Genomic DNA, 17,073 nt, shown 5'->3' with positions numbered 1-17,073 from the left:
TATTTACTCAGAGACGCGTTCATCATAATTTGGAGAATAGTTTTTCGATTCAGCGTATTTTTAATGTTTTTTGTTAAGCAGCGCACGTCCCGTGGATGCAACCCCTATATTGAAATATTGACACCAATGCATGTTAAGTTACTTTGTGAATAAGTCAGTGCTGTGTCACTTAGGGTGTAGGCTATTTTATCGGATCAGATATCATCTTCTTAACGCTTGCTCGGACTTCCCTCACCCAGGATGACCCATCAACTGATTGCAAGTATTCACCACCAAAACCATCTCCATGTATCATAGCAACTTAAAAGGCGATATAGTCTGGCAACCCCAATCGGCGTACTCAGTGCCCGACAGTGACTTTCACTTGCCACGGCTACAAATTTTGGAAAAAACTCTTCACAGTTTTTTTCACACTTCATTTTATTTAACAAGATCGTCAGTCAGTAAGGAGTATTTGCATTCCCAATGCCGATTCTTTGAAAAGGGGGGGAGGGGTGGCGGGAGGGGTTGCAAGAATGTATCCTTGTCGGGAAAGGACCATGCATGTAGAGGGGGGCCTTACTAAAGTACGGCACTTACCGGAATGAACACGGTATTATTAATAACCATAAGTAGGAATAAATGTACGCATTCACAGATTTGTCAATCTTTTTCCCTTCGAAGATAATATGTAGTCTTAGGGTAGTTTTCCAATTTTCCTCTAATTCGAATTCCTGTCTTTTTTAGCAAACGATACAAGGTCAAGAGCTGAAACCTTCACCAATGTTACTTTCTACAGATTTGCTTTTCAAGCTTTTCGAAGAGATTTTTTGTACTCGTTGTGCTGGTGTGGCTGTAAGTCCGCGATAAACTGAAGTAAACATAATATCTCAACGGAGTTAACGCAGACTGTGCATTGGGGACAGATATTCAGATTTTCAAACTTTGATCTTGGCCAAGGGCTCATTTTGAAGCGTTGGAAGAGAATCAAGTTTTCGCAGGCTCGGTTTCGTGAAAGTCGGGATTTTTATTTTACTGCATAGAGATAACACGGGGTGTCAGTCATTTTGAATTCCAAATATCGGTAAAAATTGGGTAATGTGTTTCTCTAGTACCAAAATTTGCATAGTGACCCCTTTTATTCTTTATTTTGAAGAGAATGGTCGACAGTTTATTTGACGAATCGTCTTAGCAAACGTTTGTCTTTCATTTTCGAGGCGCGAACTACTTGAAAGGTGTACATCCATGGAAACATTCAACTCGAAGTAGTAAAGAAAGCGTGGACAACTGGGATGAAGTAAGAATTTTACACCCCATTTTATTCATTTATCTACATGAAGCGAAGGAAAAATTAACCATCCATGTAACTAAAGTATAACCCTGACCTATATATGAACTCACGCATGCGCAGCAGTGCATTGTCCTGAACTAAGCAGGGAAATTCCTGCTGAGCATGTTTATACACGTTCCGAAGGTGTACGGGAAATTCCGTGTGAGTCATCACCATCAAACTAGCCTATATAAAGGAGCCCCGTTGTCAGTCCGGCGGCCGGTCGCGGAGTCTGCTGATGTTGAACACGAAGTTCCTATCGGTGCGAACTTGTTCACCTGATAGATAAAATTTTAGTAATTTCCTCTGAACTTAAAATGTGACGGAAGACCATTACTTCAAACAAAATGAGACGTTTCAGATGAATGGTACTGATATCTAAAGTGTTCACTCTTTTATCTCTACGTACAAATGTAGTTCCTAAGTCGTTCTCTATTCTATTCCCACCAACAAAACATTCAATACTCATTTCCCCTCCCCGATCTTTATCAATACTTATGATAATATCACAAGTTGTTCTGTTATCTGTTTTCATAGCATAATATCCAACCAAATCGTCAAACTCGTCTCCTGTAGCTAACTTTACACATCTAATGAGAACTGTACCATGCTCAATTATTTTCATATTATCAGTCATCTGTTGATTTACTGTCTGTAAAGTTAATTCAGCTGCCTCGTCACCGACACTTTTCAAGCCCAGTTTCTTTAAAGTTGTGTCCCAAAATAATCTAACTGGAACTCCGCTAGCTGTATACGAGCAATAATTCTCCCCCTCGTTTATCCACCTTCTTAGTGTATTATCTGCCTTCATTATTGTATTAAGAGGACTAATTTTAAGGTGAATCGGTATACCAAGAAGTGCAATGTATGGATTCGTAGGAGTAAGCCAACTACGAAAATCTAACAATTTATATTTGTTTACATTGCTATCAAAATAAATCACATTCGGAGTTCCTGGTGGTTCAGCAACACCTCCTGCAATTTCACTACCCAATATATCTAAGATGTTACGCGGCACATTATAAGGCATGAATTTCTGACTAGCCGAATCCCATGTCAGAGCAAAAGGAGTAGAATCATTCGAAGCCTTTGTGGCGTCAATTACAGTTTCATCAATGTCTTTAAGTTCGGAAAATTCTACAGCATGCTCGTGGGAGGGTGGCACCGCGGCATTGGCTAAAACGAAATATTTTTCGCGGTCTTTATAACGAAGGACGTAATCCTTATTATGATTAGCAGCCATCTTAGTATTATTGTTAACTTTAACATCACTCAGATCTTCAAGCTCAAGATTTTGCATACGAATTGTACCTAGACCGAAGCCACTTGGATCAGACATACTCCGTAGGGACCTATATACAGTGAAAATTAAAATAATACCTTGTAATATACAATATACAGTCATGGCTTCAGCAATAGGAATGACAGTTCTCGGTGCTGTATTAAATGCAACGGCATTCACAGGAGGAAATATTATCGGACAAAAGCTTTCCGGTAATGGTGATGCTCTTATTGAAGAGAAGGTCCGACATGATAAAGCATTAGAAAAATTTGAACATGATCGCAACGTCTGGTCAGAAAAAAGATTACTACAGGCTGACTGGGAAAGAGAAAATCAGGCAAAGGACGCACATGCTGCGGCAGAATTAAGAGATACAGATGCAGAAATCCTGGAAGAAGCAGAAGCGGTGCAAAGCAACTCTACGTCAGGCAAAGAAGTTCAATTCTCAGATTATTATCAGCCCAGTCCTGAGCAAAAGAAATATGAGATGATCTATATTGCTGGAGGATTGGTCGTGGGATGGTTTATCTTCCGATAGGGTTACACCGGCCCCGCTTCGGGACTACAATAATTCAATACAAAAGCTAATTGGCCAGTTATTGAAATCGATCATGTTCCCATCCTGATCTGTTATCCAGATACGAATTGAATTCATCCAATCTCCCCCTTTCTCAATGGCATAGAAATTGCTCCGTTTTTAAAATCGTAAGTAACCTTTTCACTTATTTCTCTCGTATCCCGGATGGGAAGTATTTGTAAACAGTTCGATACTTTCCCCTGTATGTATCCTCCGGAGGCACCCGAACCAAATGAAACATAATTTCCAGTAACATCGACTACATCTGAATGAACTATATATTTAGTGACTGTTAAGAAATCCACTTTCTTCGGACTCATAGTACTTTTTATAACTGGGTTGTCCTCTGGCTTATCTGAAAAGCCAACGACGTTGGCGAAGCTACCTGTAGCATTGAAATAAACTTTAACATCTTTAGCCAAAGTTAGAAGAACGTGGTTTGTCGGCAGATGTTTTTCAAAATAATTTTTTGCTTCAACCGATTGCTTTGTTTAACGTATCGATATTGTAGTTACCTGGACGTATTGATTTAGTCTTCTTCGGTTGGTCACCTTCTTGATATTTTATTACATTATTCGTCGATGTTATGTTATGCCATGAATTATATAGTCCGCACTCTAGCAGTCTTATCTTCGTAAACTGTGTCGTGTCAATGCAAGGGTAAAAATTAACAGTGACTGGTTCACCTGTTTGGCTTTCAATCCAAATGATCATTGTTGTGCGCTGTATATATTACTAAGTATAAATGTTCGATGAATAATATTCCGAAGGTGCCCATTACGAAGTATAAGGTCTGCAGGAATAATATTTTTCTGTTCAAGGAGATCTTTGTCGCAACTGCGGCAGCAGTCGCACCGCCTAATTTTGCCAAGCGAGTTAAATTTGGTCGACTTGGATCGCCAACCTCTATTTTCAGAAATTTGCTGGAGATCATTAGATATCCCATCGCAAGTCCTGCGATTACAATACCATCGTACATTGTGTTTACAACTGTTTTAATATCCATGATTGCTGACTAGTATATAAAATAAAAAAATAAAAATAAAAAATATGGGGAGTTAATCCATCTCATACAATGTAGAGGAGCTGGGTCCCCCTCCCCCTCCCCCTCCCCTGTCGGAACTGTTCCGGATGGAGCTGCTACGTGCTCTGTTTTTTTCGCTTTCTGTGGAGGCCGGACGGAACAGGGGGTATGTCGAGCACGCCCCCAATATAGTCCTAATGCAGTCAATGAAACTCCCACAATTCCTAAAACAAGATAACATTTATTATACCAGCGTGAATTATTATCACACTGTTCTTTCATTGTAGGCGGTAGGTCTGCTACCGCATCGCTCCCCCCCTCCATTGCTTTTAGTTTCTTCTCCTTGTTTTTCCTGTTCCATTCCGCTAATTTCTTGCCCGCAGCAACTCTCCCTGGATGCTTCGGCGGCATTGTAACTTTCTCTATGTTGCGCTGTGACGGAGTCGGGAAGGTCGTCGTTTGCGGTGTGGAGGTCGTTTCCGTTTGCTGAGTCGGCGAAGTTGAATCCATTTATTTCAGGTACTATATTAAACCCGATTTTTTTAAAATTTAAATGTTTACCCGTAATTAAACCGGTGGAAATTAGAGCAATCACGGGCCCCCATGTGTAAGCTATCCGTCCTGATAATCGTTTTATTTCACTGTTTAGAATAAAATCCTTTTAAGATCAGTGGCATAGTTATCTCGATCATCGATTGGAACTACCTGACTTATTGCGCGGGCTCCTAGATCTATAAAACTTTGAGTGATGGTATCACTTATAAGAGAACTGTATTTCGCTTCATAGACTTTAAAGGCTCGTGTTATGAATTCATCTTTCCAAGTTTCCACTTCTCTAACTGTAAACTCCTTACCAAAAAATAACTTGCTTTGACCACTTGCGATGACACAGAGTATTTTTTCACGTTTCGTCTCTATTATGGATCGAGCGTCCGACGCTGCGGTTGGTCCTTCGGAATGCGCTGCCATATTTGCCGCTGCCGATGACTTTATTAAATTCTCCATTGTTTGCAGTATGTTATCTATTCTTAGTAAAAAATAAAAAATTCGTTTAAACCTGAATCCGAAATAAAGTATTAACATAGTCTGGAATGTTAGTACCCCTAACAGAACCGTACCGATAGGGATTCCGACAGGGATTCCGGGAAAATTCTCCTCCATTTAAATCTATCTGTATATAGAAACACGAATAATGAGTACAGACCTATTCCCAGTTGCTTTTCAATTGAATAAGACGAGCGTACCGACAGTACAGCATGCTGATACCCCCCTTCCAAACCGGACGGGGGAATAAAACCTATTCTCATGGACTTAGAAATATATGTAACGCCGACAGATAAATTTACTTTTCATCCTCGGGATGTGTTCAAAGATAACGTAATCACTCATCGATCAGCGAAAGAAAGTAATGTCTGGCTGGGCAGCCCAAAGATGAAATATTGGGACCAGCAACTGAATTTCGCTGTATGGTGTAGCACTACTGGTTGTGGTATATCATTCGCCCATCTCTTTGATAAGAAATTTCCGCCCCAAATACGATCATTCTGCCGTTTCCATGTATACTTTACAATACGTAGGATCCTTCACGAAATGGGCGTTGCACTTCCAGACGATACCCCCACCTTCAAAGCCGGCGACAATCCATACAATCTCGTCCAATATGAACTTCTATGTACAGAATTTGGAAATATAAGTCCAACGAAGTCCGACTTTCGTTATCGAAAAGGTCAAAATAAAGGTCTTGGTTATGGTTATGAATATTACACTAATCGTGGTCCCGTTCGACAGCCAAAAGCGATATACAACGGTCGGGACTTTTTCCTCTCCGCCGACGGAGGCGTTTTCTATACACATACCATTTTTGAAAGAAAAAACATGTACTGCCCGACAAAGACAGACCACACTATTATTTCTTCCGAAATGATGGATCGGAGGGGCAATATAATAGTTTCATTCCTCTGACGGGAGACTCGGGACTAACAAAGGCCGGTCTCGCTCGCCTCAATGAAAGCCTTGAAGCCTACGTATATTGCATACTCGGCGCACAAGCAAATATTCGTAGTACCATAGTGGGCGATACTGGCAGTGCAGAGCAAGTCCGAAAAGAATTCGGTGTTCTCCTCGAAGATGAAATTCGTAATACCGACAAAGTAATTAGTTATAGGCGATATCAAGACACAATAATGAATACTGGTGTCAAACTTGATATGGCAGTCTCACCCAATTTACTTCTCTTGCCGTCTGAAATGGTCATTCTTTCGGGTCCGGCAATCTCAGGTTATAATAATGAATTGCAATACGCTACAGAATCTATGTCCTTCGGGGTGAATGGTGATATAAACACGGAAGTTCGAGAAAGTGCTGTACACGAGATGGAAGGAGGGGGTCCGGATCCTGTGAAGTGGCAGGACGAGTCCGGAGAGTCACCTCACAATGACACGACTCGGATTCGGTCCCCTCCCCTCCCCTCCCCGGAACGGGCAGCATCTGCCCAGCGTAGACCCTATTCACGAATATGGTAAAATTGGTTTGTTATCTTTAGCAATATTCATTACTATTGTAGGTACTGGAATAAAGTCACTAACTATATAGATCCAGAGGAAATGTCAATATACGTAACCCCACCATTCAACATGATTATAACTGGACCGACATATTCTGGCAAAACAGAATTTATGTTGGACCTCCTCACCGGTCCGTACTTAAGGAAATTCGAATATGTGATATTCATTTGCCCAACATTCATGAATAATAAAGCGTATAATAGAAGATTCATTTTCACCGATGATAATGTGTTTATATTTCCAGTCGGACTCGATGCAGTGGATGATACATTAACCTACGTGCATAAAGAATGGGCTGGAACGAACACTTTAATAATCCTCGATGACTGCGCCTCGTCCAAAGATATGAAGAAGCGCAGTAACGTTTTAGTCCAACTTGGTTTCAGCGCAAGGCACGACGGATTATCTGTCTGGGTTCTGACTCAACAATATACTAGTATTAGTAAACCATTCAGGGAAAACATACAGATGTTAGTACTATTTTACACACCGAACAAGATAGACAACAAAACTATTATAAAAGAATATGGAATGGAGGTGTCAGAACGGGAAGCCGTGGGCCTAATCAAGCAATTGAAAAGTAGGCCATTCAGTAAACTAGTATTTCGTTTACGGCATCCGTATAGTATGAGATTTATAGAGGGTCCGGTGGCCGCCGATTTGGTACTATATAGATGCCCTCCGTACGACATAAAATTTTTCGTATAATATAGCAATTATGGAAGCTGAAGCCGAAGGTGACAACACCGAAGGCACTCTTAGAGAATTATATTACAACCCGAAAACTGGTTTTGGAGGTGTACAAAAATTATATGACGCAGCACGCGCCAGCGGACTCCACGTTACTAAGAAAGAGGTACAGGACTGGTTAAAAACTCAGCTAACTTATAATCTACATAAACCGGTACCTCGTACTCATGCTACGGGCCGGCGCGTTTTCGTAACATCGATAGACTCTCAATGGCAAGCGGATCTCGTGGAATTCCCTTCATCATTCGCAAAAGAGAATAAAAACATTCGATACATGCTAACAGTAATCGATGTGCTCAGTAAATACGCATGGGCCAGGCCGATACAGTCAAAAACGGCTGATGATACGTTACAGGCGCTACAAGACGTGATTAAGAAATCCGGGAGAAGGCCCGACAAACTTCAGACAGATGAGGGGCGGGAATTTACTAATCGAAAAATGCAGGGGTGGCTCCAGGAGTCAGGCATTCATTGGTTTCACACCTACAGTGACAAAAAAGCTAGCGTCGTTGAACGTTTTAATCGGACCCTCAAGACGATGATGTGGAAATACTTTACATACAGACAGACACGTTCCTGGCTCCCCATTCTACCACAACTTCTCGAGAATTACAACAACACCGTTCATGGAAGTATCAAAATGAAACCCAGGGACGTAACAGAGGACAACGATTGGCAGGCATTTTATACACTATTCGGTCCTGAGTTGGCAGCCGGGGGAGCCAACCCTGAATTCAAGCCGGGAGAACGGGTCCGAATTACAAAATACAAGACCACTTTCAAGAAAGGATATTTACCAAATTGGACAGAGGAGATTTTCGTGGTTTCAAAAGTTGTGTATGCGGCTGGACTGGGAACACCACCAGTTTACAAAATAAAAGATCTGAATGGAGAGGAAATACTCGGCACTTTCTACTCCGATGAACTTCAGAGCGCACCTTCAGAACGCGACGAGCTGTACAGAGTAGAACGAATTTGAAGACGAAAAAAATTAGGGGAAAGAAATATTATCTGATAAAATGGCGCGGTTATCCGGAAAGTTTCAATAGTTGGGAGCCAGAAGAAAATGTTATTAGAACTTCGTAAGTACTTCGTAAGTTCCTGTGCTGGTTCTTGTCAAGTACTAACGTAAGTACTAACGTAAGTATTTACGAAAGTTATTCAATAAGTACCATGGAAAAAGTCTTAATTTCTTGAAAGAAGAAAGTGTCAGTTTACCACCTCGCTTCCACCCACCTGGCCAAGTATTTATCATGTACTGTCGTAAGTAATGTTCACTTATTGCATCTTTTTCGGCAGTATGTGGATGAGGTGGTACAGGGGAGGTTCCTGAACATATTAAGTTTGCAAGATCTTCAAAGCGACTTCTCATGTTGCCACGGTCCGTTCTTTCCAATCCTCCTTGTTCAGCTTTATCGATAAGTTCTGGCTGAAGTATAATGTACACAACTGACATGAACCATAGACAAGTAACTCCAAAGTCCACCCTTTTCATCATATCAAGTGCCCGTAAGTCAAACGGAGCATTATAAGCACACACTGTTTCACAAGCATTAAGAAGTTTGTGTAGGTTCTCGAGTGAGACTCGAGGTTGTTCTAGTTGTTCTTGACCAGGTGGAAAGTAAGCTTTTTCAAGTTCCTCCTCCTCGAAACCGTCTATTAAAAATCCCTGGCTGCCGCTATCGCGTGAGCTGCCCCATGCAATTCCAAAGTCAAAAGCTTGTGGAAAATCTACTGGTCCGACTGTCTCGGTATCAATTGTTGGATTAAGTATATTCTTGAGAACTTCAGGCGTAAGGGGCTGACTAATTACCAAACATGGAAGCCTGTAGTCGTGGCAAATTTCTAAGAAAGTCTGTTTGAACTTGTTGTGAATCTCTTCTAGTTCTTTTAAGGCGGTACCGGTGATTTCGTACGACCTGGCTCGAGTCAACACATTCCGCTGCAATAATCCCAAGGCATATCTTTGAATATGATAATGAAACTATGCAAATGGTCAAATGCTCTAGAAACAATCTTTTTTCTTCCGCTGCCACGCCCGGATTCTAGAAAAAGTTAGATGTTGAATTATGGAAGAGTCACAAATAATGTAGCGTTCCGAAGGAGAGGTCCTCCCAGCCCGACATTGTAAACTAAGAGTATGTTCTATAAACTGATTCTGAAAATCGGCAATCGAAACGTGGCGCTCATTATAAAAGTCGGCAATGTTGCTAGAAAAACTAGTGTCAAATTCTGGTACGTGAGACGCAGACAAATTTACTGCATCGTAACTCTTACCACTTCCAGTTGGTCCATTTATGAATATGTATGACATTTTGGGGATACTATATCATAGAAATTTTTTTAAAAATTTTTTTTTATTAAGATATATACGATAAGACAATGACAATCCTTTCTATTTCAGATGCAATAAAAATACTTGAAACCGGAGAAAACATCAAAATTGATGATGGAGGCAAATTAGTATTTGGTGAATATGTAGATCCTTTCATATACGTAGACAGTGAGCTAGAAGTAGTTTTCAACATCGGACCTAAATATGGTTCTAAAGATCCAGCTACATGTGATGGGGTGTGTGTCCGTTGGCAACCGAGTCTTCAAAAGTTTACTGATTTAATAATATTCCGTACCCTAGGTGAAAGTTTCGATGCAAGCACTGCTAAAAGTTATGCTCTAAGCCTGGCCGCTCACTCCAAGAATACTACTGGATTTTACAATCCATCTAAAGTGTATCAGAAGCGAGGGAGCGAGGGGCCTCAGCCAGTTGCGTATTTTAATTTCAGTTTAAAAGAGGAGGAAACACTTCCGATTTCGCTACATGTATTGATATGGTTCAAGAAATGACTGTGCTTTTAAAACAGTGAGCCCATTGCCAGCCAGAGAAAATCCTGCTATTGTACCTCGTAATATCCGGAAAGGTAGTAAGATAGAATTCTTAGCATTTAAACCGCGCTTAAGTAAGCGTGCTCTTTCTTTCACTGTTGAGAGATTAATATTTTGTGCTGCGCCTAATAAACCAGAAATTCAAGATGCGGAAGAAATAGTCGACTTAGAAAGATTAGGTGAGATATATAAACAAATAAATGCTGACAAAAATATTATAGTGGATTTTGATGACCTATCATAGAATAATTATTTTTTCATTTTAAAAATTTTTAGGATAGTATATATCATAAAGATTATTATGGCCAGTCAATTACATACAGCATTCAAGGGAGCAGTTTTACGAAAAGAATTTCCTGAAGTCAAGCGAGTCAAGGATATCGGGGAGCTGGTGGATATTGAAGGTATGGTCAAAGAACGAAAGATGTACTCTGTTTATACCGAAATGGAAGTCAAATTATCGGATCCGAAAACTGGTAATACACAACCGCGTACATTGTATGTTAAATTAAAAGATACATACACAAAAGATGTAAGAGGATCGGGATCGGATGTGGGGCAACAATTAATAGATCGCTACGACCTTATGCTTGATACAATTGAAAATGTTGAGGGTTCTGGTCTCGTTCTCGAGGAGATACTTAATTTTGAAGTAATTCTAGTAGAAGTTTTACTCGGGGCTGGCCCGGGGGCTGGGATTCAACTTCCCGGATGGTTAAAAAATAAGCATTGTGTTAGCGATCTGGTGCTACCTTCGGGCAGCGAGAACTGTTTTCAATACGCCATCGTAGCAAGTTTAAAGTTGGCCGACCCCGAGTTTCGTGAAAAGAATGTGGTCAGGTAAGGAGAAAATGGAATACGTACGCCCCATTTATTGCTGACTACTGTTGGGAAGGTATTCCCACGCCCACGCCCGCCGATCTGACTGTATTCAGGCGCTTCGAGCAGCAAAATCCAGGCATCAAACTTCAAGTATTTCAGATCTACGAAAATGATCCCGCTCCCCGTCCGACATAACTGTGTTATATAGTGCCCCTGGCGGAGCCCCTGACGGAACCGTTCCGATAAGGGAAGGTGAAGCCCGTTCCGAAGGCGGAGCCCGTTCCGAAGGTGATAGGAATCAAATAGCAAATATCTTACTGATAGTTGGTGAAGACGGCGGCCGTTCTCACTTCGTACCAATTACTGCGGAAAATCGCCTTCGTAATTCTCGTACTAATCGAAAGAATGAGCGCAGACGGAAGTGTATTTGTATGGTTTGTAAAAGAGGTTTTAAGTCAACAGAAGAATTAGAAAAACATCAGGTATACTGTGGAACAGACACTGCCCAGCCAGATTTTCCTAAGGAAGTGTGTCAATTTGAAGGACATCGGAAGAAGGTTCCTTCTCCCTACGTCGTCTATGCAGATACTGAGGCAATTATTGAGAAGGGGACCGGCCGGCACATTCCAATTTGTCTTTCGTATGTTATGGTGGAACGGGGGTGGGGAGGATCGCGGACCTCTTCGGAACGAGGCCCGGGCCGACCCACTGTTTATGGTAAAAGAACATTCACGGGGCTCTCCTGTGTTACAGACTTTCTAAAGGATATGAAAGAACGGGCCGAGTATTATTCTAAATCGTATTATTGGAAAATAATACCGATGAGGGATCCTTCTAATTACCGGCGCGACGGATGTGATCCAGTCTGTATTGCATGTGGAGAGCCGGCAGGATACCGAGTAGTGAAGGAGGAGGCGACCTTCTATTGCGAAGGATGCCGGCCGTCGAGAACTATTCCTATCTACTTTCACAACCTCAAGGGATACGATGGTTCTTTTATTTTGAAAGAATTACATGAAATCGATGATGGGGGTACCGGACCAGAGCCTAAAATTATAGCTAAGACGAGCAATGGAGGAATTATGGGTCTCTCGAAAACATTTATTTTTCACGCCTCAATTGTTGTTGCTGGAGGGAAGAGGGAGACAAAGAAACGTTTCTTTTCTATAAAGTTTATGGATAGTGCTCAGTGATGATGGGGTCATTGGCGAAGTTGGCAACGACTGTGCCGGACCACGGATGGACGGCAGTACCACTTACGTACCCGGACATTCAAAGAGCGAAAGGTTTCTTCCCCTACGAATATTTAGACTCGGTTGACAGACTGGGAGAGAACCAGCTCCCGGAGAGGGGGGAATTTTATAGCGAATTGACGGAAGAGGGGATTTCAGAGTCTGATTACGAACATGCATTAAGAGTATGGGACGAAGTTGGATGTAAGACGATTCGTGATTATATGGAATTCTATTGTGAGACGGATGTTCTCCTTCTTGCGAATATATTTGAAAATTTCCGTGACACATGTTTAGAAGCGTACAAGTTAGATCCAGCCCATTACATGTCAGCCCCCGGCTTGACATGGGATGCTATGTTACTTTACACGGGTAATAAATTTAAACTCATTCAAGATGCTGAGCAGATGAAATTCATTCAGAGGGGAATACGAGGAGGTATCAGCCAGTGTAATATTCATTATTTACAGACAAATCATCCGCTTACGCTGGCCCGCCGGCGGGAATTACGATCCAGAGAAACCGGTGACCGAAATAAAATATCTCGATGCAAACAATCTCTACGGCTGGGCAATGAGTCAACCAATGCCTACGGGCGGACTTCATTGGATGAAGATAGAATGGGAAGAAGGGGGCGAGCCGGAGCCGAGGGCGGAGCGTGGGGACCTGGTTCCACCTTTCCACCAAGTTTTCTAGAAGTAGACTTAGAATATCCCCCCGAATTACATCTAGAACACAGCGATTTGCCATTAGCGCCACATCACTATGAATTTCCGAGGCAGGGCGGTCGACTGATTACAAGTGTGATGGATAGAGAGTCCTATGTCTTACACTACAAGTTGCTGGAATTCTATCTTCGGATGGGAATGAGATTGAAAAATATCATCGGGTGCTTGCTTTCGATGAAGCTCCATGTCTCGCGAAATATATTGACTTTAACACTAAAATGAGGACAAAGGGGAGGACAGATTTCGAAAAGAATTTCTATAAGCTGATGAATAATGCAATGTTCGGTAAGACAATAGAAGATGTTCGAAAGTACAGAGACTTTAAATTTGTTTCGGACTGGAACGGCACGGATAGTGGACGTAAAAAGATTCAGAAGTATAATCCAAAGATGAAACATATAACTTTCATAACTTCCGAAGAGGATGGCGATTCCTGCGACAGTGCCCTACTGGAACTGAAAACGGATGAGCATAGATATGTAAAACCAGTTTTCATCGGCGCCGCAGTACTGGAACTTTCTAAGCTGCTTATGTATGAGACGCATTACAATTACTTTCGGGCCCAGTTCCCTGGAATACGATTAGCCTACATGGATACTGACAGTTTTGTTTACAGTGTACCGATACCTTCCCCGAACGTAACTTTCAATGATATAGTCCGAGAAGATGTTGAAAAGAATGGTGAGAAGTCTATATATGATACTAGTGGGATGAGTGGACCCATGGTGGCCCCCAACTTTCCGAAGATTAATAAAAAAGTGATAGGTAAATTTAAAGATGAGTTGAATGGTGAACCTATTCTTGATTTTGTCGGCATACGCTCGAAAGTGTATGCTTTTCGAACTCCAACTTCGGAGACGAAAAAAAATAAAGGGGTGAAAGATGTTTGTGTTAGAAAACATTTGAACTTTGAAGACTATAAAGATCTATTTGAAACTGGGAAGGAGCCCGAGCCAGCACAATTTGTACAGTTTGTACGGAAAAAGGCTGGAGAAATCCGTAGTGAAAAGCGTAGTAAAATCATGATGGCGCCAAATGATATCAAACGTGTGCAGCTATACAATCCAGACACGGGCGAATGGTTGGCAGAAACATGGCCGATAGGACGGACGACGGGTTTAAAATTGTAAAGACTTTAATCTACTATTTTCAATAGAGACCAGGGCATCACTGATAACATAAACGTGGGCAAATATATTATCATTGTGAGCGTCATCGCCACCCCACGCGGTATCTTTCTTCAGGATCTCAAGTTGAATTCCGTCCTTGTGTTCATTACTTTTAAACCATTTCCATGAAACTCAATATCTTTAAAACTACGCAGATCGATAAACAGACAGAATTTATTCTTCAAATAATCGGCCTCATCTATATCAATTTCACACCAATCTTTATCTTCAGCAAAATACCGTCGCACCTCTCGCCAAAATTGTCTTGGTATCATCTTCTGAGCGTACACTTTATTTGCAATGCCTTCGATTGATACAGACACAGATTCAATGGAGGGGTTAAAGAAAAGTTCACTGTTCAGTTCTGCCTGATTCTGATTTTTAGTGAAGAGTATAGCGATACCTCTAATGCTACGTCGTGGTACATTTATATTTTCATTGATAACCGTGTCCGATTCTTTGAATGGGATTGTTCTAAAATAATGTATATGCTCGTAAAGGTAACTTTTTCCACCGTTGTAATAACCAGCAGTTGACCTCGCGAGATCGAGGTCAGAAATTGTCTCGTATTCCATTTGAATGTTTTTTAATTTATAATTGGTTGTAATCAGTTTATTACTGACAAGTAATTGGGGGGCGGGTGCCAACGTAATTTCCCATTCAATATGACTCCCTAACGCTTTTGGATATGCAACTCCATGACCTGTCACGAGGGGGTGAGTGAGACGAATAGCATATTTTGTTTTATATGTGTCAAAAAGTAAATTATCACCCACGACGGCGGCATCTGCATCGGCCGCGCCACTTCTCAATTTTCTTAGATTTTCGTTCTGAATTCCGTACAGTGTCATGTTCGATCTCTCCTTTTTATGTTTGAAGAGATCACGATAGCATTCAATGAGGTTATATTTACTCAAATCGGAAAGTGCCTGGCCCTCAAATGTGAGTTTCATACGCTCCACCAAATTTTTTGCAACATTTTGTACTACACGGGTAGTTCCACCTCCCATTACTTCGAGATCAAAAACCAGGTCGAAAGTATCTGGAACTAAGAGTACTCCGCTTTCTAACTTTGGACATCGTATGATAAGTGTCTGGCCTGGATCTGCCTCACTTGGATTATGAGCAATCACATGATGAGTTCTTTCTGACTTCGTTCCATTCGGTATTCGGTTGGTGAAAGTCGGTGATAATGTTCTATCGTACCCCATTTTCGTGTAATGTATATAGTAGAAGAAAAAAAGAAATTACATGTTATAAAGAAAATTAATCACATCTTAAGTTTCACTTCGTGTATATAATAACTTAGAAGAAAAAAAGAAAATCACATCTTTACGTAAATATTTCCGTCTGCCTGAAAGATAAATCGATTGCCTGTGTCGCGAATCAATCGAAGGACCCAATATTCTTGGAGATGTTGGACTTCCATTTCATCATTGTCAATCTCCTGAAAGACGTTTATGAATTCTAGTCGCTTAAAGAAGTTAGTCTTTTGACATTCCTTCACGAAAGCTAATATGTTATGATACAGATTATCATCCTTTAGTCGGACACCTGGATTTGCTCGAAGTATATGTCGATTTACCCGCCGGAGTTTGCACCATTCCAATTCGACAGAGAAACCAAACAGGTCTTTATTTTTAGAAAGAAACTTTGCAATATTCTTTTCACCAAACATGTTGATGCCATATTAATACATAATTTTATTTATAATGACTAATGTTAAACCAGTTAAAAATATCCATAGCTGTTCTCCGACAAATCCGACCACCGATCCTGCTGTTTTTAATAGAAAACTGACAAGGAGCCGATTAAACCTGGTATTGCAGCAGCACTTTTTGCAGCCAATGTTTTTAACCATTCGCCAAATTGCTTTACAATTTCTTTCGCTTTTGTATATACTTTGGGCGGACCTGAACCTCCTGCGTTTGCTCCAGTTCCTGCTCCCCCTGCTCCCCCTCCTCCTCTAGTCACAGCCAGGGCAATTGTTGATATTGTCATTCCAAGGGCAGTCAGTATTGCAGCGATTGTTATACCATTTCGTTTAAATAATTCTGTCAGCTTCAGTCTCAGTGATAATTCTGGATCAGAAATTACATCACGAAGAGACCTAGTCGTAGCCAGTCTTTCATGTGCCCCACTGATCATATCAAGTTGTACTTCAATTCGATCATCAATTTTAGCTAGTCTTGTTCTGAGTTCGGGTGTAAGTTCTGTCTGTTCTGACATAATTTTATCTCTTTCACTGTAAAGCTCATTAAGACGCATATTTGCCATCTTTAATTCATCAACAAAAGCTCTGTAGTCAGGGTTTAGATTATTCCATTCATCGATTTTATTTTCTATAGTATGTATTTCATCGGCATTATCGCTAAAATTTACTCGTAAATCTGTTATTCTATCTCTGAGTCGTCCAATGTCGTAGGGTTTCAGTCTATCGGCCTGCCTGTTCATTAATGTTTCGCTTCATTATCAGTCAATTGTGTTACCATTTCTGGTGGATATTCTAATATATCTCTTTTAAATTCTGCAGCTCCCTTACCTTTTATTGAGGAGGGCATTAAAGACTTCGTGCCTTTATTATATGTCAGCCTGGCGTCTCGATAATACAGCTCTCCATCCCTAATACTAGCATTCGTATGCATTAATTCTCGTTTATGCGCATCAGTAATCCTATTACTATCTAAGTATTGTTAGCCATTATCTCTGTAATTTGCCCTCTCTGTCCAATCA

At 41.0% G+C, this 17,073-nt stretch overlaps 1 protein-coding gene across 1 annotated transcript in view; it reads left to right on the top strand.

The window, feature by feature from the left end:
* Positions 1-17,073, top strand: part of LOC139129631 (adhesion G protein-coupled receptor L4-like) — a 61,064-nt gene that overhangs the window by 18,000 nt on the left and 25,991 nt on the right. The window lies entirely within an intron of this gene.

This window comes from Ptychodera flava, chromosome 3 (genome assembly GCF_041260155.1).
Source record: "Ptychodera flava strain L36383 chromosome 3, AS_Pfla_20210202, whole genome shotgun sequence".
Taxonomy (NCBI): Eukaryota; Metazoa; Hemichordata; class Enteropneusta; family Ptychoderidae; genus Ptychodera; species Ptychodera flava.
Note: the sequence above shows the minus strand (reverse complement) of the source record. Positions and strands in the feature narration are given on the sequence as shown.